We start from the raw sequence: 22120 nt of genomic DNA on the forward strand, positions 1-22120 counted from the left end.
TATTGAGTCGCATTTACGAGATATTTCCTGGAAGAGTGTAACGTTTCATGGCATATTTTTAGGCGCTAACCGTTATACTACTAAACATAGAAGTGTCAAAGCGAAAGTAGAAGCTTTGTCTTTAAGTTGAGTGTGTATGTTTGTGACAATAATGATTATAAGAGCTGCGTGTGATTGTTTGGTGTCACTTGTTGGCCTTGCCGCCGCGGCGCCTACCCGTATGCTTCACTTTTACTTTTGCTTTTTATTTTTATAATACACAATATACTTTGCGACTTTGATCGATGTCGAATGTTCGAATCCTACATCAAAATTGAATTTGTAGCTTTTTATAGTACGATTAAGTTTAAATACATAACGGTATTGTATTTACAGTTATTAAAAACATTTTTAGCTGCTTAATAAAGGGCGTTAAGGCTTCAGTGCACGTGCCTTTATTGCCAAAAATTATATTTTAAATTTCGTCAACAAAATGGCAAAAGCTTAAGCCAATTTACTCAAAAGTTCGCAAGCTCGTTTGTGTTATAAATAGAAGCGCCGCAAAAAAGGCCAAATCTAAAAGCCTGTTATTGTGGAAGTGCGGTACTCACGTTTCATAAATTTAATTCAAACAGTAAAATTGCACAATAACCGAAGCACTTGCGAAGTTACGCAAGTAGAAGGGAGGGAAGTGCGAAATTGTCTTTTGGCAATTGGCCAATTTGAGAGAAGTTTATCACCATTTTATTGCCGGCATCTCCGCTTTGACCACCAGCTTTAGCCAATTTGCAAATATTGTGGGCGTGCACGTGAAAGCAACTGGCAACAACAATAACAAAAGAGTGCCGAATCGATAATTTCGTTTATCTGGGCCGCTTACACCAATTTTAGAGCTCAATTTTTGAGAATTTTTTGTGCTTCCTTCAATTTTTATTTCATTTATCTGCTCTTATTTGCATAACTTTCTTTACAAATTGTTGTTGTAATAAATTGTAGGTTTTTATTTCCCATTAATGGCGCCGCACGTGTTGACAACTAACAACCTTTATTTGCTATTCGCCACCAAAATTCAACCATGAGGCAGCAAAGCTTCCACACTTGTCAATTTTGTCCCTCTGACAGCTATAACCGTTGACAATTGGTGTTAAAAAATTGTCAAACTTTATGCTCGACTGTCAGTGAAAGCGTCACTGTGTGGTTCGCCACGACAATCAAGTGTCAATGCCTGGCGAAGCAACTGGTTGCTTAGGTAATCAGACAGAAGCAGACTCGAACACACATACTCACAGATAAAAATTTGTCGAAACCATTGAGTGGGGGAAATAAAGTTATAAATGAAAAATCGGAAATTTTGTTTAGAGTGGCAGTCCAGAGTAATGAAAACAAATTGCAATGAATACACGAGCGTATAATTTTTATTGGCAAAAAATATAAAAGGCTCGTTGAAAGCACCACGCAAGGAAAAAGTGTAAGAAAAGCGGAAGTAAGATATTCGGGGGAAAAAGGCATATATAAATACAGATAAAATCAATTAGTAAAATAAAGTTAAAAATTCACCGCATAAATAAAAGCTATAACTTATGGTGTACCTATGTTCCATTAGATCTGTTTTGTGTAAGCGGTTAGCAAAAGAACACTGATTTCGACGTGCTGAATCAATTTAGTCCATCTATCTCTCCGTCCATATATATACAAACTGGTTCCTTGGTGTTTGAAATATCGACAAGGAATTTCGCATACGTCTTTTTCCTACCAAGAAGCTGTTTAGTTGTCGGAACCGCTGAAATCGGACGACTGCAGCATATAGCTGCCATATAAACTACCCGATCGGAATTAAGTGCTTATATGGAAAACTTATTCATTTGACCAGATATCTTCTCGAAATTTAACCTAGGTGTTTGTGTAAGGCAATAATGCAATTTACGAAAAAATTGTTCAAGTCGGACAACTATAGCTAGCTGTCATACAAACTGACCCATGGATATGAAGTCTTCGTATGGAAAACTTTTTCATTGGACGAGATATCTTCACGAAACTCGGCATATATAATTACTGAAGACTTCGTTATATCCTTCGAAGAAATTGTTCAGATCGGACCACTTTAGCACATAGCTGCCATACAAACTGACCCATCGGAATGAAGTTCTTGTATGGAATACTCTTTCATTTGTTGAGATATCTTCGCGGAATTTAGCATGAGTTATTACCTAAGGCATCGGTGTAATCTACGAAAAAATTGTTGAGATCGGAATACTATAGCATGTAGCTGTCATACAAACTGGCCCATGGATATGAAGTCTTCGTATGGAAAACTTTTTCATTGGACGAGATATCTTCACGAAACTCGGCATATATAATTACTGAAGACATCGTTATATCCTCCGAAGAAATTATTCAGATCGGACTACTACAGCATATAGCTGCCATAGAAATTGAATAGTTAAAATGAAGATAAAGATATTTTTATACCACTTTATGGCATAAAAAATGCTTCGCTTCGGTGCAATCGAAGTTCTTGTCTTTTATATGCGCTCACTTAATCGCTATTATCTCTCTTGCCGACAAACTGAGCACTCAAACTAATATCACAAGGGACAACAAATTTTAATTACTTTTCGACATGCTGCCCCACAACATTTACTTAACACAATTTGTGCATTCGTGCGGGCAATACGAAGCCGAGCGCAAATTTTGGCAAACACGTGTGCAAACCGACGGAAATACCTTAAAAGCAATATAATCGGAATTGAGCTGATCACCTGCCGCAACTCCGTCAACAGACGGCACATGCAGATGGCTTAGTTCGAAATGTTTGAACAGCCACAAATAAATTGCGCCAACAACATAAGCGAAGCGATGGCAAAGGCATAAGAAAATTACAATGCAAACGTGTGTCATGGAAAAAAAGGCTCTTCAGCGCCACACTGCTGTATATTTGTTGTATCCTAGGCATTTGAGCACTTGACAGTGCCTCGGAATATCATCTGACTGTTGTCTGTTTCACTTTATTTTCTTGCCTTTGTTTGTTTGTGTATTGGTTGGGCTTGAGTGTGAGAAAATTATATTATCGGCGTACTTTTATCACACAAAAGCAATCAAGCAAACAAACAAATTTGGTCCTGACAACAATGCACAATAAAAAGTAATGGAGTAAACGTTGTATATTTTCGGGAAATTAGCAAAAATAATAGCAACAAACGCTGCACGCTCAAGTAAGTAATCATTTCATTAGTTTTGCGTGCGTGTGTATGTGTTTGTATGTGTGTGTCTCATTTGAACACGTGTGTGTTTAATATTGTCTGTCTGTGCTCACATACGAAAACAACCAGTAATAATTTTTGATAATTTTTTTGAGCGCTTGTCTTCAGGCAAAGCCATTGATTTTGAGGAGTCTATAATGCTCATTTAAGACAAGATTATCAAATGGTTTTGTAAAAAAATCTTATTCAAAGGTATTTGATATTTTATTTATGATAGTCATTACCATTTCGTGTATTTCCCACTGGAGCATACGGCCCTCAATAAATCATTTCCATCTACCACGGTTTTTTGCTAACATCTTTGGTTCGCTCCACCGTATTCCGCATTCGTTGATTTATTTTTATAGGGTTCTCTTCACTTGGTCTTAGGGCGGCCTTACGACTTCCTTTGGGGGTTCCAATCCAAAGCTTGTCGGCAATCTTCTGTAAAATCTTTTCGCACTGTGTGAGCTAACCATATCCATTTTCGCAATTTTGTATACTTAGCTGGTCATGAGTTCCAGACTGCATTTTTTATATAGACCGTCGTTTGTAAAGACGGTAAGCCACTACTTCTTGAATATACAGGATTTGTCTGGAAAGTAATAGGACGGAAGAAAGCCGCGTTTGTACTTAGGAGCGTGCGCGCACCGACTGGATTCGGTAAAGAGCGTTCCCAACTAACGAACGAGTAGTTTCTGTGAGTGGTGCAAGCCAGAAGCAAGTAAGAAATTGCGGCGAGTGGATGTGTGCTAAGAAAATTTGAACATGTGTGAAAGTGACCCCTAATTTTTGAATACGTAATCACAGGTGACGAGTCACGGATATCAGTGCAGAAATTTAGTAAGATCCCGAGACAAAGAGTGGCACACGCCGACGTCTCCTTGTCCAAAAAAGAGAAGAATGAGCAAAACCAAAGTGAAAACGATGCTTTTTTTATTTTTTGACATCAAAGGCATCGTCCACCATGAATTTGTTCCTCCTGGACAAGCCGTCAACGCCAAGTTTTACATGGAAGTCCTCAAGAGACTTAAACAAAAGGTCAATTCGGTCCGAAAAGACATCGCATCCGATTGGAAGTTGCACCACGACAACGCCCCGGCTCATACCGTCTTTCCAAAAAGCAAAGCTACCAATCCAGTAACGATTGCTTCATCTTTTTCACCTCCTTATTGATAAAGATTCGTGGTGTTAGTGTTGCTTTTATTTACACGGTAATGCACTCTTCTAGCAAATATAGTTTAAGCTACTTTTTTACACTGCAATGCACTCGGAGAAATTCCTACCGGGCTTCAGACATTAAGTGTTGTCATTCAGCCATAAAAGGAACAGCTGACGATTTCGAGAGTCGAATGAACGAGTTGAATAGTAAAGCAGTCTCCAAATTACAGTACAACGGAAGGATACAACTGAATGGCAAATACCAAGCAAATGAATAATCAAGGAACACAAAGCAGTTTCTCCGTAATATCAATCTTTAAGTATTAATTGTTGTGAAAGCCAATTGCCATAAAGTACAAAGCATTCGCATACTCCACACTTTGTTACCTTCAGAAGAATCTGCTATGAATTGCACTTAAAGCGTTAGTAACATGCATGAAGTGTTGAGATTTTGCCTGCACACATGATTTATACCATACCGATATTATGCATAGTTTGAGCAATAAGAGCACAAATCCTTTTTTCGAGGACACTATGCGGCGGACTTTGTGGTCAAGGCGGCACTTACACGTTGTATCTACTAATCGAACAAGCTAATCGCACATAATGCAAATTTTATTGCTGCATTGCCGTGCCGCATTGTGGCAGGTAAATAAATGCACAACAACAGCAATATCAATGTGATGAAAAAAGCTCGAAAATGCAGTCTGCAGTTTGCACACGTCCACTCGGGTGCTTGCCACTGCGAGTCACACACACATGCATAGAAGCTGTAGCAAATTTTAGAAGAGCTGTACAGTTACATATTTGCAATTTGAAATTGCAACGCTATTACTTTGCCGTTGCACAAATTTGCTATTTCGTAAACAAGCAACTCGAGTGGCTCTGGATCTGGGCTTTTTGGTGGTGAGCATTTGTGGACCTCAAAACACTACGTGTGAGTTAGCTGTAGACCTACTTTGTCACTGCCATATGTGGTCATATATGTTGGCCTGTGTGTGCGTGCACTGGTGTAATTTTATATGTTTTACGCAGGTGTGTGTGTAGCGTCATAATGCTGTGTTGGGTGCCTGCGGCTGCGGTTGTCACTGCATTTGTTATCGGCGCTGCCTGGACGTTTTGCGGTTTGGGGGATGCTAAAATTTATTTTTACATTTGCTGTTACAACTTACAGTTAACTACCAACACATGCACACCTGTTGAATGTGTAATATTTGAATATATTTACAAATAAATGGCCTTTCTATATATATATATATATATATATATATATATATATATATTATTATATAAATATACAAGCAAAACATATAATTTTAATTGATTTAGCTACAAAATAGTTGGGAGAAAAACATTTCATTCTGTGTGCAAACATGAAAACTGTGCTTGTGAAATTACTACAACATTTTACGATGATATTTATAGAATATTTAATATTTTTATACTCTTGCAACATGTTGCTACAGTGTAGAATAGTTTTGCTCATCTAACGATTCTTCAAATAATAGAAATAGATATAGGGTTATATGCATATTGTGTGGTCGAAAAAGTCTTTTCGTATTTTGTCAATAGTCCAATTATCTCCAGTGCAATCAATCACATTGTGTCATATAGTGTTCGAAAGATGAGATTTCAAGCTTCATTTAACCAAAAACAAAATAAGAGAAAAATGAGAAATAGTAACAGCTGTTTAAAAATGAGTGAAAATAATGAAGAAATTCGTGATATTTTGAAATTTTTGTATAAAAAAGGGAAGAATGCCCCGCAAGCCACCAATAAAATTTGTGCAGTTTACGGAGACGATGCTGTTTCAGTTCGCGTAGCACAACAATGGAAATTTCGAAATTTTGATTTAGACTGATGAAAATTTTACACTGATGGAATAATGACTCTAGTGGAAAAATGGCAAAAAGTGATCGACCAAAATACTTATTTGTTTGTTTATTTATTATTATAAATATACAAAAAACAAGTTGAAGTTTGATTAGAAATACGAAAACACTTTTTCGACTAACCAATATGTCGGTTAATTTGATAATTAATTCATTCGCAATTTCGTTGAATAATGAATGCATAATACTTTTCAATATGAAGTTTTGGAAACAACTGAAGCTATATAACCGATTTTGAGCCTTGCAGGTAGCAAGAGTATTAAATGTGCGGTTACACCTGAGTCTAGCTCTTCCTTACTTTTTCAAATTTATTTTACTAATTTCACATTTATTTGCTGAATGTTGAAAATTTTACATAAATTGTGTTTTAAAGAAATAATCAAATAGCATACATACATAGGTACATATTAATCCAAGCAAAAACGCAAATAACAAAAATATGTATTTAGCTCACATTTTTCCGGCTTAAACACATACAAACACTTTAGACACTCTTTCTTTTCTGATATTCCTAATGTGTCTTCTCATTTGCTGATGTGCCTCAAATATTCAATATTTGGTTGCAATCAAATCAAGTTTATTAATCTAAACTACAATATTGCCAATTTTTGGGCGCAATCTGACAAAATGGGTTAAATTCGCTGAATAAACAAACACATACACAAACACGCACAGCTATTTCGCTGGTTTCTCGCTTCTCGGTGCTCGATCGAATGGGCAATTGCATTAGCTGCGCTCACGTGGTTCGAGCAATGCGATTTACAACGCAGCCTATAAGCCGATTATTTGTAATGGGAGCGCACAGCCGTGCATAGTAACGAAGTCATCGGTAAAACGAAGCGTAGTAACGGCAAATGCTTACTAATATTCTAATTAAGTAGAGTAGCGAATAAATGTTAGCATACCCACCAAAAAAGTTGATATTAGTACAAAAATTTTTGCGTATTTTAGTAAAATATTGGGTAGTCGAAAATGTCTTTTCTTATTTCTTATCAAACTTCAACTCAATATGCATATATATTTTTTATTCGATTTTTTTTTATTCAATAAAACTGTTTGGCTTTAATTTTCTCGTTTGCATGGTACACCAAATCAATTTAAAGTTAAAAAAAGCCCTTTCGTTGCATTCGCGACAAACTAAAATTTTTGCTTTGCACTCGTAGTCTCATTGCCGCATTTTCGCTTCGGTTTTGTTAACAAATTTTGTGGTTTACTAATTTGCACAATGCTTCCGCTTGTTGTGTTTATTTTTAGTTGTATCTCCGAGTATCTGCTGCTCGTGCCTACTTATGTAATCTACAGCTGTTCACATGGCGCCTGCACATACACACACACACACGCACAAACATGTGAATGTGTGCGTTAATACACACTTATTATTTGCATAGCTTTGGGCGTTAAACCACAATTTAATTAGGCTTACCATAAGTACAAGGGGATTATGTGGCGTCACGCTGTTTGTATTATCCTTTTACGCAATTTAAATGAAATTTTAACATTTTCGATTTTGCGCGCGAATTCTAATTATAATGCACTTGACTCAACACTTATGTGATTGTTGCAAAGCGCTGATGCTTCAAATTAACTATTTGCATGCACTCATTAAGGAATTATGTGGATATATTTGGGGTTTCCTCAATTAGGAAGTAGTGAAACTATTTTCTAAATAGTCCTTAAAAATATTCACAGTTTTATAGTTTTCTAGCAACACCGGCATTGTAGCTTATTTTACTGAGTATTGTTATCTAAGAAATGTTCGATTTGGCCGTATCATTTCCACGACTTCACTAAAGCCACAATTATACATGTTTTCGCTTATCCAAAAGGCTATAATTATTAAAGTATTATCGTCGCTATAATTATGGTAAATTTTGGTAATTTTGGTTTGTCCCAAAAGCTTTTTTATTGAACTAAGTTAAGTAGAAACAGAGAATTTTCTAACAAACTTAGTTTTCAAAAGCTTCAAATCCAAAGCGAAAATGGCCAAAAGACAATAAAAGTTATTAAAATTACCCCAAAAGTGGATTGCGATTTCAAAGCTTTCTCAAAAAATTATTACAGCTAAGAATGTTAAAGGAATATTATTTATAATTTATTTACAGCACGGAATGTTAATTAACATTCACTAAATTCATTAACAGTCTCTGATAACATTCTCTATTAACTTGTTCTGTTAATATTCTTTGTTAACGTTCTCTGTTAACGTTTTCTGTTATCGTTTTCTGTTGATATTCTCTATTAACTTTTTCTGTTAACATTCTCTGTTAACTTTTTCCGTTCACATTCCTTGTTTACAGTCACTGTTCTCAGCCAATGCTGTTAGATAAAATTATTCTGTAACTCGCGTGCAAGCCTGGTTTTATCTCAAAATCTTTCGCATACTTAATACAATAGAGTAGTACCGTTAAAGCATAAAATTAATGCTTGGAATGTGCTTTCGTAATTAAAATTTTATTTTAAATTCATGTAGCAAAGGAAAATAATGCCTGTTATTCCGATTAATAGACTTCCGGTATATAAAATAGATAAATATTTATTATTAGCAATTATGTGGAAAACATTTTTAATTTTTTTTAGATAACAACCTATATCATCACTTAAATTGCCATCGAAACTGCGAACGAGAGACAGTAGGAATCGATAGAGTGGGGGGGGAGAGAATAATGCGAAAGGAAATCGCACAAACATAAAGCTGTAGAAGCGCTGACAGGTGGGAAAGGCAGTGACAGTTGTTCACACCGATTGCGCGTATTTGAGCAATCAATCATCGTGGTGTTGCATTGCCGAACTGCTGCCTAATCATGTTTGCATGCTTCGCTTTTATGTAGTATGCATATGTATGTATGTATGTATGTCTGGTGAATTGTGAATTGCTTGCATTGCATTTGTTTTCATTTGTGTGTGTCTGATTGTGTGATTCGGTTGTATACTAAAATCTAAATGTATTATATGAATAATATATATAATATAAAAAAGTAATTGGAATATTTATATCTAATTTTTTTCTCAAGAAATTATAAAAACTAACTATTTCTCATCCCTCTCTGTACAATAAGTACTGATGTTACAATCTAAAGTTCACAAACAGGTCAATTGAAAAGTCCCCGGCCTACCATAGTAAAATATATTTTTTTTTGGCAGAATTGTTTTTTTTTTTTATTCAAAGTTTTTTATGCATAGTTCTCTTCAAGGGTGATACACTGATTATAGCAACCCTCCAACTTTTCGATACCATTTATGGAGTACGAATTGTCCTTTGCTTTCAAATCACCGATCACCTCTTAATTCGACGAACATTTCTTCCTATTGAGACTTCTTTTGAGATTTGGGAACATAGATAGTCACTGGGGCCAGATCTGGAAAATACGGTGGATGTTCCAACAATTCGAACTTTAATTCATGATTTTTGTCATCGTTTTCATGGATTTGTGGCACGGTGCATTGTCGTGATGAAACATCACTTTCTTTTTCTTCAGAATGGACCATTTTTCGGCAATTTCGTCCCTTAAATATTCCAATAACGCTTTATAATAGTCACTGTTAATGATCATTGCTTTTTCAGGTGAGTCAATAAAAAGTAATCCATGCGCATCCCAAAATACATACACCATAATATGGCCAGCCGACTGTTTGATTTTTCCACGCTGTGGCTTCATCGTGTGCAGTCCACTTGGATGACTGTGGATTGGACTTCGGAGGGATTTGATGTTTCATTCATTGCCATTGAATCATCAAAAAAGGGCTCGCGTGGCACTCACTTTGCACAGAGCTTTCTCCTACCCAAATATTCATTCAATATATCCAATACGTTCCTTTGACATCTTTAAAGTCTCAGCTCTCTCGAAAAACTTCTCTTTACAGTCATCCAAAATTATTTCGTCGACTCTTTTGATGTTTTCTTCGGTAAAAACTTCTTCATGGGGTTCACTGCCTTCACCGTCCTCGCAGCTCATTTCGCCTCGTTCAATATTAGCAAACCAAATTTAAACGGTTGATTAATCCAAACCTAGGCTTCAACAGTATTTTTTCCACCCAAAGACCGATGATATATTGACACACGAAATTCCATTTTATCATCTAATAGCTGTTAAATTCATACACGCTTTGAAGATTAGGACTAAGTAAAAATCATAAGGATATAATTATAGTAGCGCCAGCTATTTGTCAGTCCGGGAACTTTTCAATTCACCTGTTATATGAATGCCTTTTATATAATAATAGTCATAGTAAGCATTTTATTGAAACAGTCTAAAAATAGTTTAATAAAATTATAGAATGACCTTTAAATTCAACGCCTATTAATACACACATACATACATATCTACATGCATAATTTAACAACAATAAAATCTTCACGTTTTCAACTTTCAATTTCCATAACTGTTATAAAACGTTCAAAGAATAGCTCAAAGCCAAACGTCAACTCTGCGGCTAATATGGCTGATGTGTGGCTAAGTAATCGCACGTTGGAATAATTAAGCAAAGCATAAAACAACAATAAAAATCGTATATGATTAGCATAACTTCTTTGATCCGATTTGAGCGACGAACGTGGAGATAAAAGTTGAAAAGCATAAAAGCACAAAAACCTGCGAGTAAAAATAAAATCACAACAAACAATGAGCGCCGCCAAACAAAAAGCAAACAAAAACAAAAGGCAAGCAAAAAGAAGCTGACGAAATCCGAGTGACGTAGAGGACCCCAACCACGATAGAGCTGTTAGCTTAAAACACCTGTTGAATCGCCGTTGCTGAGCTGCGCTCGCCGGCAATCGCAATGTGGCGATGAATGCATGTGTGTGTGTATGCGTGTGTCAGTGTTTCATTGCTCTGCACATTTGTCGTAGGAATTTCTCTGCTTATGCTTAACGGTATTTTGTGGCGTGCGCCAGCGTTGCCACGACAATATCTGGCTGCAAAAGCCGCAATGCTAACAGCCACAAAAACAAAACAACAGTAATAAAACCAAAAAGCAGCGTGAAAGACAAACAAAATAAAACAGAAAGCGCTGAAAATGCAAGCAAAACAAAATGTTTAATAAGCGTCGCCTCGATAAATGGCAATAAAAAGAACAAGTGCACTTTTTAATTTTAACTAAACATACATCTGTACAAATAAGAAATGATATACATACATACATATGTATGTATATGCATTTTAAAAATACTGTCGTGCAATTTTTATACCCTGAACAGGGTATATTAAGTGTGCAACGATGTTTATAAACCACAAAATGAAATGTCAGAGCCAATACAAGTATGAAGTATATACATATACATATGTACATGTGTATGTAAATGATGAGCTGAGTTGAATGAGCCAACTAGTCTGTCAGTTTGAGAGATTTGGATCTGAAATTTTGCAAACGTCTTTTTCTCACCAAAAAGCTGCTCATTTGTCGGAACCACCGATATCGAACCACTATAACATATAGCTGCCATACAAACTGAACGATCGGTATGAAGTGCTTATATGGAAAAATTTTTCATTCGACAAGATATCTTCACGATATTTGGCATGAATTATTACTGAAGGCAGTGGAATACTTGCCGAAAAAATCGTTCAGACCGGCTGACTATAGCATATAGCTGTCATACAAACTTGATGATGAAAGTTCGTATAAGGTATATTTTGTATTTGTATAGGGTGTTACAGCAAGCGAAGCTAACGTTTTTCTTGTTGTTAATTTTTTGTTTATTTTTTGATTTCGTTTTATTGTTTTTTTTGTTTTTGTTTTTTTTTCTTTGCAAATATGGAGCAAGTGCATTTGAAAGCACGAGCCCAAACTGGGGAGCGTTACAATTACATTCGTTATGGCAATATTTTTTTCATGACTACTCTCAATTATCGCTGTCTATTTTGGTGCGAACTATTACTTTATATTTTCCATATAATACCGGATTCGAATTGCAGTTGAACCCAGACGGCTGAAGCGTGATAATGCATACTCAACTAGAAGCAATAAATAAATTTTGACTTTCATATTTTTCTAACTAAAAATCATTCCACTTAACTGAGAGCAAATCAATTCTTTATAGCACATTACAAGCTTTGGCATTTTGTTCCGCTTAAAATTTTATTTATTCAACAATTTACATGCAACTAGTTTAACGATAAGTGGAGAGCAAGAATTGATTTACATTTTCACTGTTTGCCTTACTTTCCATATAAACTGCCACTACAACAATTAATTGTTATTGTAATTGATGTTTTCATTTATTAAAGTATGCTGAATTCATTTGCTATTATTAATTAAAGAGAAATAAAATCATTTGTTTACTCGTAAAAATAAAAATAAATGGAATATGCCCACATACGTAGATGCGCAAAAGCGTTCAATGCCCAGGGGATTTTTCGCAGCAAAGTGACTCACGAGGCGAGACGATGAAGAATCGCTTTGAGGCGTCACCAATCAACACTCTGTGCCTTGCTGTTTGTCTGACTTATATTTTTTCACATATACACGCATACATACATAACATAGCGACTATAAAATAACTGACGAACGCATAATGAAGCGTGAAAAGTCCCTTTCACATGCGACTTTGTTGTTGGAAAACGCGGAATACGCAAAATTCGTTCTGCGTTGCGTTTGTTCCAGCATCTTAAAAGCATAAGTATTCGTGAAAAATGCTAATTAGCATGTGGTTGAACGCAAATCATACTAGCCTAAGGCACTTGAGCGTTTCTGCGTTTTGCATCGAGCGCTTCAGATGCTTGTAATTAGCAATTTTCGCGGCTAAATGCAGCAATCGGTCACATATTCGCTTATTTTATTTAAATACTATTGTTTTTTGCGGTAGCACAACCGGTAAGCAGCTGTGCTGCGCTCAGCTTGTAAGCAGTCGAACGAGTTGTGGTGCGCATGCGCTTTCTCAAGGTTTACTTGCAGCCGCTTTTGTCGCTGGGAAAGGTTAAATATTGGCAATTGAATACACCAAACAGTCGCCAAGTGTTTTGACCGCACGTTCGGCTGGCTTATCATGTGCTTCTATATGACTTTGAGGCAATCACCTGCAAAAAAAATTCAACACAAATTGTCAATCAACGACATGCAATAAAATATTTGCTTGCAGTAAATGTTGGGAAAAAACACTGCTGCACCCAAAAAACGCACAAAAAACCAGTTGAGTGTTTCTTTGCTTGCTAAGATTACTTTTAAGTATAGCTTTTAATGAATAATCAGACGTGTTTCCTTTCAAAGCGCGCTTGTTGGCCGATTTTTTAACATTTTCAAAATGCGCAATTAATAGTTTTGAATTTGGCTAATACGCCAGCCTTTGTTATACATAAAACAAAAATTTTGCTTATTGGCTCAAGCCACTTAGTGCTTAGTCTATGAGAAAGCGTTACACCAAGCCAAGCCAAGTGAACTTTGTTGCAATACGTAGGCTGTCTTTAATATTTCGGGATTTGGGGAACCTTTGTATTGCAAACTAGCAACTTGCAACTTTATTGTAGAGTTAGACATTTTGTTTTTATACATAGTCAGCATTTTTATACATAGGAGCGTTATCTGTATTGTTTACAGTAACTTATAATATTCAACTCGGCCGAGAAATATTTTTGAGCGATTAACGCAGCAACGGTGCATCGCTGAACTTAATTCGAGTTTAGACGACAAAGCTCCATTAAACAGTGTTTATCGCCGATATGTGAATGCAATAGAGGTTGTGGATCATTCCAAGATGTGCCTTCGGATATTATTGATGCTGTCCGCAAACTGATATTGCAAGATAATCATGTGACCTATCTTGAGATAGAGACAACTATTAGCATTAGAGGGTTCAACCATTTCTTTTTTTCGACTAATTAGGAAAAGCAACCGCTGAAGACGGTTCACTCTTCACCACGACAATGCGAGCTCTCACATATCGACTGAAAGAATTGGATTTTTGAACACCTAAAACATCGATTTGATGAGCCAACCATCGTAGAGTGCTGACTTGGCATCGAATGACTTCTTTTTATTCCAACAAAAAACTGGGAGGTCAACGTTTTCTCGACTCCAACTGCCTCTGATGCATTCAGTACGCATGTTTTGGACATATCTCCATCAGAACGGCAAAAGTGCTTCGAGAAATGCTTCAAATACATGGAAAATTGTAGAAATCTGTATAGAGAATAGTTTGAAAAAAAAATTAAGCGTTTTTCGATAACCAAATTTTTTTAGTTCTCCAATCCCGAAATATAAAATGCAACCTATGTATTTTCCTAAGGTACTGTTTCTGCCTTCACCATGTTGCATATTCATAAACACATTTTCACAAAATTGGAAAGCCGTCATGCAACTACGCTGCTTGTGCTTTTAGTCGACCTAAATAAGTCATTACATTGCTTTCATGTTATTCATAAAGTATCTAATTTATACTTGTAAGTTCGTTCTCCCTTCATTAAGGCCACTTGACTAAGTTAGTAAAAGTAGTTTAGATGCAGATTGCAGTGGGCGTGTTTCTTGTAGTTTACACATATTTGCACATGCTTTTTAATAGCAGTGGGTGTTAAGTAAGGCCTTGCCCTCGCCTCGCCCTTTGCTGAGCCTAACTGCAACTGTATATTAATCGGAGTGTATATACGATACTTATCACTCGATTTGTCATAAAATAGTTGTTATGATATTTTTTATCATTATTGAGCAGGAATGTGTAAATTAAACTTGTATAATCGTTTTTTAGCGCTTTCCTATAATTATATAACATTTCACATTAAATATTGAATTTATATTTATTGTGGTGCTCATTAGAATTCAAATGATATTATTTGATATTTTCAGGCGAATTCACCGGAATCGCAGGCAGTATATTTTGCATAATTTTTTATATATTACATACACACATACAAACATACTAAAGCCGTTCATTAATTTGTGGTTTTATTATTCAACTATTAAGGCCCGTAATGTGACACGATCACTAAAAAGAGTCTATGAAAATGACGTCAAATCATTAAAATACCAACTTTGCTAGCAAACCCCTTTAGAAGTAGAGAAATTCTTTCGTAAACAGGTACTCAAACGCTCAAATATTAAAAGCGACTTTCGTCAACAGCAAGAAATATCATTTGATTGCCGAGCAAATTCAATAAAGTTGTCTATTTGGAGAAGATAAAAGCTTGAGTAGTAAAAAATAACAAAAATACGCAGCCGCACTTGAAACACGGCGACAAAGTAAACAAGCGAACAATGCGAGAATACACTAAAGCTAAAAAAAAGTGTAGGCGTTTGATTATGGCGAGCTGGTGATATGATCAGATGTGTATATGCGTGTGTTTTTGAAGATCAAGGAAGATCTACAATGAATTGGATTTCAGTATCATTTTCTTCTTGTTTTTACATCTCTTACTTGAGCGGATATTCTAGTCTAGAGGCATAAGTTTCAGGAAATGTTTGAAGTGTCGAAAAACGAAGGCAACTAATATTTTTACTACCCATTTTCAATCAGTTACTGATTAATTACTTACAAGACAATATTAATGAATACAAAAAAATTCAAAATTTCAAAAACCAGCAGCTGATGAAGAAGTTGAAATGTTGACTGCTTGAAAAAAAAATATTTTTTACCTTTTGTTTGTATGTTTCTAATTAAAAAAAATAGTAATAATTGAAATCTGGGGATGTGGCTAGTTCTGGTCATAGACAAGTCTACAAAGAAAACTGTCTTAAAATTTTAAGTATATCGGTCCGATAGAAACTGAGAGATTGTGGCTATCGTTTTGAAAAAGACTGTTTGGATGCCGGTTCAGCAAAAGAAATTGAATTTTTGAAAAATCTTCTAGTAAACATATTCCTGAATAGCTAAACATAGAACTCATAAGAAATATTTTAATTTTTATTTCTAGACAAGATTACCTCCTTACAACTAAGAGCGCCAAGTTGCAACGACCCTAAGCCGTCATAAATTTTAAAATTTTTAAAAATTTCTGTCTGTAAGATTATGAGTTGAGTTTTAAGTTATTTTTAAATATTTAAACTGTCAAAATCTTTCAGAAAAAATTTGTAGAAATTTTAAAAATTTATAAAATTTGAATTTTGAAAAATTCTTTTAGATTATTTATTTTGAATATTTAAACTGTCAAAATATTTCAGAAAAATTTTTTAGAAAATTTATAAAACTTGAACTTCGAATATTATTTAAAAATTTTGAATTTTGAAAACTCCTTTCAGAGAGCTATTTTTGAATTTTAAACTGTCAAAATATCTCCAAAACTTTTTTTATAAATTTTAAAATTTCAAGACTAGGACCCCTTAACTTCAGTGCCCTCAGTTGCGTCAGTTTAACGGTGTAAAATCAATATTTAATGTCTTATTTAATATTTTATCATATATAATTATAATTACATGCTAAATCGAAAATTACAGATAATATTAATTACAGCTCAGCGTACACCCAACACACAATCAAGATAAAACAAGTGAAGTTCGAACACACAAAACCGCAGTTAATCAATAAATAACATAACAACAATGTAACGTCAGAAAGAGTCGTTTAGCGACCTTCACCATAATTTCACGATCATTATTCTCCGCTGACTAAGAGCGGCTCTTTCGGCGTTATTTAATACACTTCAGATTCACTTTAGTTACAATACAAGATTTGCTCAAGATTTGTTTATGCTTCGACGGCGTTGCCGAGAACACTTCAAAATCAGTTGTGATCGTCAGTGGAGCAGTTCGGTTCGGTACGGCGCACCAGCCTTTGATTCGTTGATCTACGGGGCAACCAACGCTAGATCGAGCATCGCGCGTTTTATTAAATAAACGCAACTGAATGTAAGACACTGCGATTAAATTACATGCGGTGTTAAATTAACGACATAATATTTGATTCATTGCCGCCAATTGCATTACGAGTAATAACACGAGCAGTCTCAGTGTGCGACCCGCCGCGCCAAGCTAACTGAGTTTGATTGCCGCTTAAGTGCTTTTGGTGTGAAAAATTGCTGCATTCATCAAGCGACTGTCAGGTGGGTGTGTGAAAACAGTTATCACTTGAGTTGGAGATAGTGGACGGAAGTAACGTGCAAATGGAATAAGATAAAAAGTGTTACGACAAGCATTTCTATCAAAAGAAAGTGTGTGAAACATAGAAACTTAAGTGAATAATGATTTCTTCTTTATCGAGCAATGATCGCAACAAATATTCTAACAAATTGCAGTAGAACTAAATCTCCATTGACTACAAGGCTATGTTATGCGTTTGCGCGCACTTGCTTTGTAGTCAATTTTTCATCTGCTAACCGATTTTCGTCTTACCTTTTGCACTCCATTTTAAGCAAAAGAGAAGAAAAAACAGAACAAAATTCATAAAATCCCATATAAATAATTTTTAAGGCCATGACATGTAAAACTTATCGGTAATACTACAACAACTCAAATACAAATTTTATAAATAAATACAAAAAACACAAGAAGATCAAGAAGAACAAGTTTTTTAAGCTTCGCGCCAAATTAATACGGATATTTTGATCAATTAGTTGTAAAACATATGAAATGGTGGCGAAAGTGAATGTGTTTTAAAGTTTGTGAAAATTATGAAATATAAAAATTGGACACTTTTTATTAAAAATATGCTGACGAATCTTTAAAAATTAGGAAAATATGATTAAAATATAGTTTTTTTAGCACTGAGTGTTCTCAGTGTTCATAGGAGACATACTTGGCAATATCTCTATACATTTGTCTTCCGCAAATTTCTATATACTGTATATTGTATATATACTATATTATTTATTCAGGTTTATATCTCTGATAAATATTTGAGCGTTCATTATGATCTATTTGTGATCTTATCTGTAGAAAAAAAATGTTTTACAGGTTCTTATAAATATAAGTATATACAAGCTTGATGAAACTTATAAAAAAGTTTCTCCTTGTACGAAATATAATATGCAAAAGGAAGGAATTTCGACTCCGACGTACAGTCCTTAGTGAAGCCATATAAATAGGACTCCTGTAATTTAAACTTATAAGTCAGCAAAGCGCCTTTTGAGCCATAAAAACTTGCGCAGGCGTTTAATTTCTATTCCCAATAGTTCGGTGGGATATCTGAAATTTTGAGCTCCCAAATGCAAAAGGTGCAAGCTATTTGAAAAACGTCTCTGTGATGTTAGTTTTTGCCTTTTGAGGTTATTTCCACGTGCAGACAGAAAAACAAAATTTTTCGTGATTTTTTTTATTAAATAAAAACATCTAATAAATAAGTAAAAATAATGCATATTGGCAGAATTTAATGAACTTTTAGTAATCTAGAAAAATTTTTGATGCTCTTGATCCTGTAGCCGTGCTCCTAGTATCTCCGAAAAAAGGTGTCTTGCGGCGAAGAAGATTTTTCTGCTTAAATTCTTAAAAAAAAAGAAGTTTTTATTCTAATAGATGAATGCAAGTAAAGGTCCGCGGAATAGTCAAAATTTTTCTGATTTGGAAAATGGCTGCTTCCCAAAAAGCTGTAATTTTTGGAACAAAATACAATATTTTTCAAAAATCTTATTCCGCATTCGCTCATTACCCGACAAATATTAGATATATGTATAAGCTCGTGTAAGAATTCTACATATGTCGATTGATTCAGCCGCAACGGAAAAATTTTCCTTACCGGCTATGAAAACAGCATTTCGGGAAAACGCGTTAAAAGTTTTGGAAACCTATTGCACCATGTTAAAAAATTCTTAAGAATGCGCTCATACGAAATATGACACTATTTGCTGGATCAACTTCCAATATTCTGAGAACATTTTCAAATATGATATATAAGCAAAAAATGCGATCTTAGAAATTCACAGGTGAAACTAATTATTAAAAGAGCACACTTAGTGTGACAGTCTAAAACAAAGTCGTTTTTAGGACAAAAAATACGGTTAATTTCAGCGTAAGACATGTTTCAAGAATAAACAATGAAATTTTTGAAAAAAAAAGATTAATTTTGAAAAGTTTTTTAAATATATTTTTAAACTTTTCAAGAATGAGCAGTGAAATTAAAAAAAAAAAACAATAATTTTGAACATTTTTTTGAACACATTTTTACATGTTTCAAGAATAAACATTGAAATTAAAAAAAAAAAACAAACAATTTTGAAAATTTTTTTGGTATATTTTTACACTTTTCAATAATCAACAGTGAAAATAAAAAAAAAAAATTAAATATTTTTTGTCAGTGACTCCGGCCTTCTCCGTAGATGAAACACACAAATTAAAAATTCTGGTTAAACTAGAAAATATTCTCCGTGTAATGACCTACGATCAGAAAAAAATCAAAAATTGACAAAATGATATTTTAGCCCAAATTTTGATCGGTTTTGCCTGTGGAAATTGATGTCATGAATTGGATCAAAAAATTGATAGATCATGGTATGTAGGTTTATTGACAAACAAAAGTTTTTTTCATGAACGGATCATTTGTTTTCGAGTAATCACTGAAGCAAATTCGAAAAATGCTATTTTGGGAAAAACGCGTTAAAAAAGTGATGGTGCTGATTGAACTGACCAGCTATATTTTAAATGGCTGTAACTTTAAACTATTAGAGATATTGATTTAAAATTTTAGTATGTTATTTTTAAAAGTATAAACTTCCGAATTAATAAGAAATAATATACTAAACTGCATAATTATTAAGAAAAATCACACTAGCTGTGCCTCTTAAAGCAGTTCATATTAAAAGCTTCTCGGAATTGCTCTCAAAATATTTAATTTGTCCGTTAATTAGTTTAAAAACTCAATTAAACATATTTAAAAAAAAATGCGATAAATTCTGTACGCAAAAGGTTAACATTTTTGTTAATCACATCACTTTTACAATGCTTCATATAAAGCGGAAGCAGCTGCTTAAACCAAAATTCAAAATTCAACCGCCCAACTAGAAGTAAAATGATATCTTAATCGGCGCAACACCTCATTAATGCATTTAAACTGACAGCAAGCACAAAACGCTCACCTTTAGCACACCCAACGCCCAACACCCAACCGACCAACAGCTGTGCTGCATTCCAAGCAACACAAAAAACAAATGCGAGCTCATAACATATGCGGCCGAGTTAAACTTCAGCTTTTTCACGCTGTCATTCAGCAATTGATTGCTAATTGTCGGCGGGCCGAAAGGCGGAACTGCACTCCTTGTCACGTTAGCACGCGGCGCGCATACAAATCGCCGGCAACTGAGACAGTTCTGCTAAATTGTTGCTGTTTACACTATTTAATTCACTTTTTTATCGCCAACACTAGCTTTGCACTAATCACAGCTGCTCAGCGCTGTGTGCGATTTGAATTTATTACTGTGTTTAGTGTGCTGTTATAATGTAATAAAACACCTAGTGTAAACATGTGCACTCATATGCATATTTGTCTGTGTGTGTGTGGTGCTGAAAAGTGCATTCATTAAATATGAGCGCCCGTATTACTCATACGCCTACGCGCACCCAGTGCCCAGTGCCGAGTGTGGCTAACAGGTGTCCGCTTCGCGCTCATTAGCATAACACGACAGCGGGGCGATATCATTACATAGTTGTGTGTGCTTAATATTCATAGCAGCTTAATTAAGTGCAGGCAAATATTGAATTGACAAAATGCTTGAAAATATGCTAATGAGATTGCCCGCGATTTTTTTTTTTTTATTCTTTCTACTATTCGGCAAGCGTAAAGATTATTAAAATTACAACTTAACTGCTAATCAGCTGCGACACTAATGATGATGTACTATTTATCACTTAATTACTTATATATAATTTGATTACATGATTTAATGGCGGCGCTTATGTAATTGCGTTGCGCTGACTGTGTTTATGTTGTTGTTATGTAACTGCGAGTTATTGCAATTAAACTTTTTTCAACTTTTCAATTGAAAGTTTGTGAGGAATGCTTGTACTAAACGCGCCGCATTGCGTTTACTAGTTGTCTTGTCTAATGAGCAGCTAATTGATGCAAATGCATGCTAATCGGATGCTGTGTTTGCAGCGCTTAGCCGCTCAGCCCGTTAAAGCATATCATTTCGTGCGTTTTATTTATACATTGTTAACAATCCGCGCTAGCGCTAAACAAATATCACTGAACTCTAAATGCATGTCTCACATACTTTGTGAGAATGAAAATATGCATTTGCTGCATTAAAGTGTGGGCAATGAGAGGTTTGCGCATAGTTCGTGACTAACTGACAGCTGGCGTGATAGATATCAGCGGAGGCTTTGCATAGTTGCCTTTCACATTTAAATGTTGCACAGTGATTTATTAACTGTTTGACGCCATAAAATTTGCATAATTTGCTAAATCAAATCGAAATGATTAATTTCGCTATTGTAAGTCAAATTAAAGGGGGTTACGAACCGGAACATATTCGAAATTGTATGAATATAGCCATAAACAATTAAAATTGTGTCAGATATTTATGCGAGTTTCCAATCTAAGCAATTTGTGGCTTGTGTTGGAAGATATGCAAAACAAGAAAAGCTGTAATATCCTCCACAAATCCATTAGTACATTCCATACAAGAACGTGATTTAGACCAATCAGGTTGTATGGTAGCTATATGCTATAGTGCTCCGACCTAAACAATTTCTTTAGAGATTCAACCATTCTCTCAGATAGTAACCCATACCAAATTTCAAAGAGATATTTTGTCAAATAATACAGTTTTTCATGCAAGCACTTCGTTCCGAACGTTCAGTTTGTATGGTAGCTATATGCTATAGTGATCAGATCTGAACGATTTTTTCGGGGATTATAACATTGCTTCAGAAAATAATCCAAGCCAAATTCGGAGAAGATATCTCGTCAAATAAAGAAGCTTTACATATAAGGCTTGATTCCCATTATTCGGTTTGATTGACAGCTTTATACTAAAGTAGGCCGATATCGACGATTCCGAC

General features: G+C 34.9%; 1 protein-coding gene across 7 annotated transcripts in view; it reads left to right on the forward strand.

Moving 5' to 3' along the window:
• The first annotated feature begins 16901 nt into the window (after positions 1 to 16901).
• Positions 16902 to 22120, forward strand: part of LOC120772328 (UNC93-like protein) — a 33555-nt gene continuing 28336 nt past the window's right edge. For 4 of the 7 annotated variants that reach the window (XM_040100867.1, XM_040100870.1, XM_040100865.1 and 1 more), the window contains exon 1: positions 16902 to 17232. The gene's annotated coding sequence lies outside the window, so the exon portion shown is untranslated. Of the gene's footprint in view, positions 17233 to 17266; positions 17341 to 17487; positions 17623 to 22120 lie in introns of those variants that run through there. The other 3 variants (XM_040100871.1, XM_040100868.1, XM_040100869.1) reach the window with 3 other exon arrangements.

This window comes from Bactrocera tryoni, chromosome 3 (genome assembly GCF_016617805.1).
Source record: "Bactrocera tryoni isolate S06 chromosome 3, CSIRO_BtryS06_freeze2, whole genome shotgun sequence".
Taxonomy (NCBI): Eukaryota; Metazoa; Arthropoda; class Insecta; order Diptera; family Tephritidae; genus Bactrocera; species Bactrocera tryoni.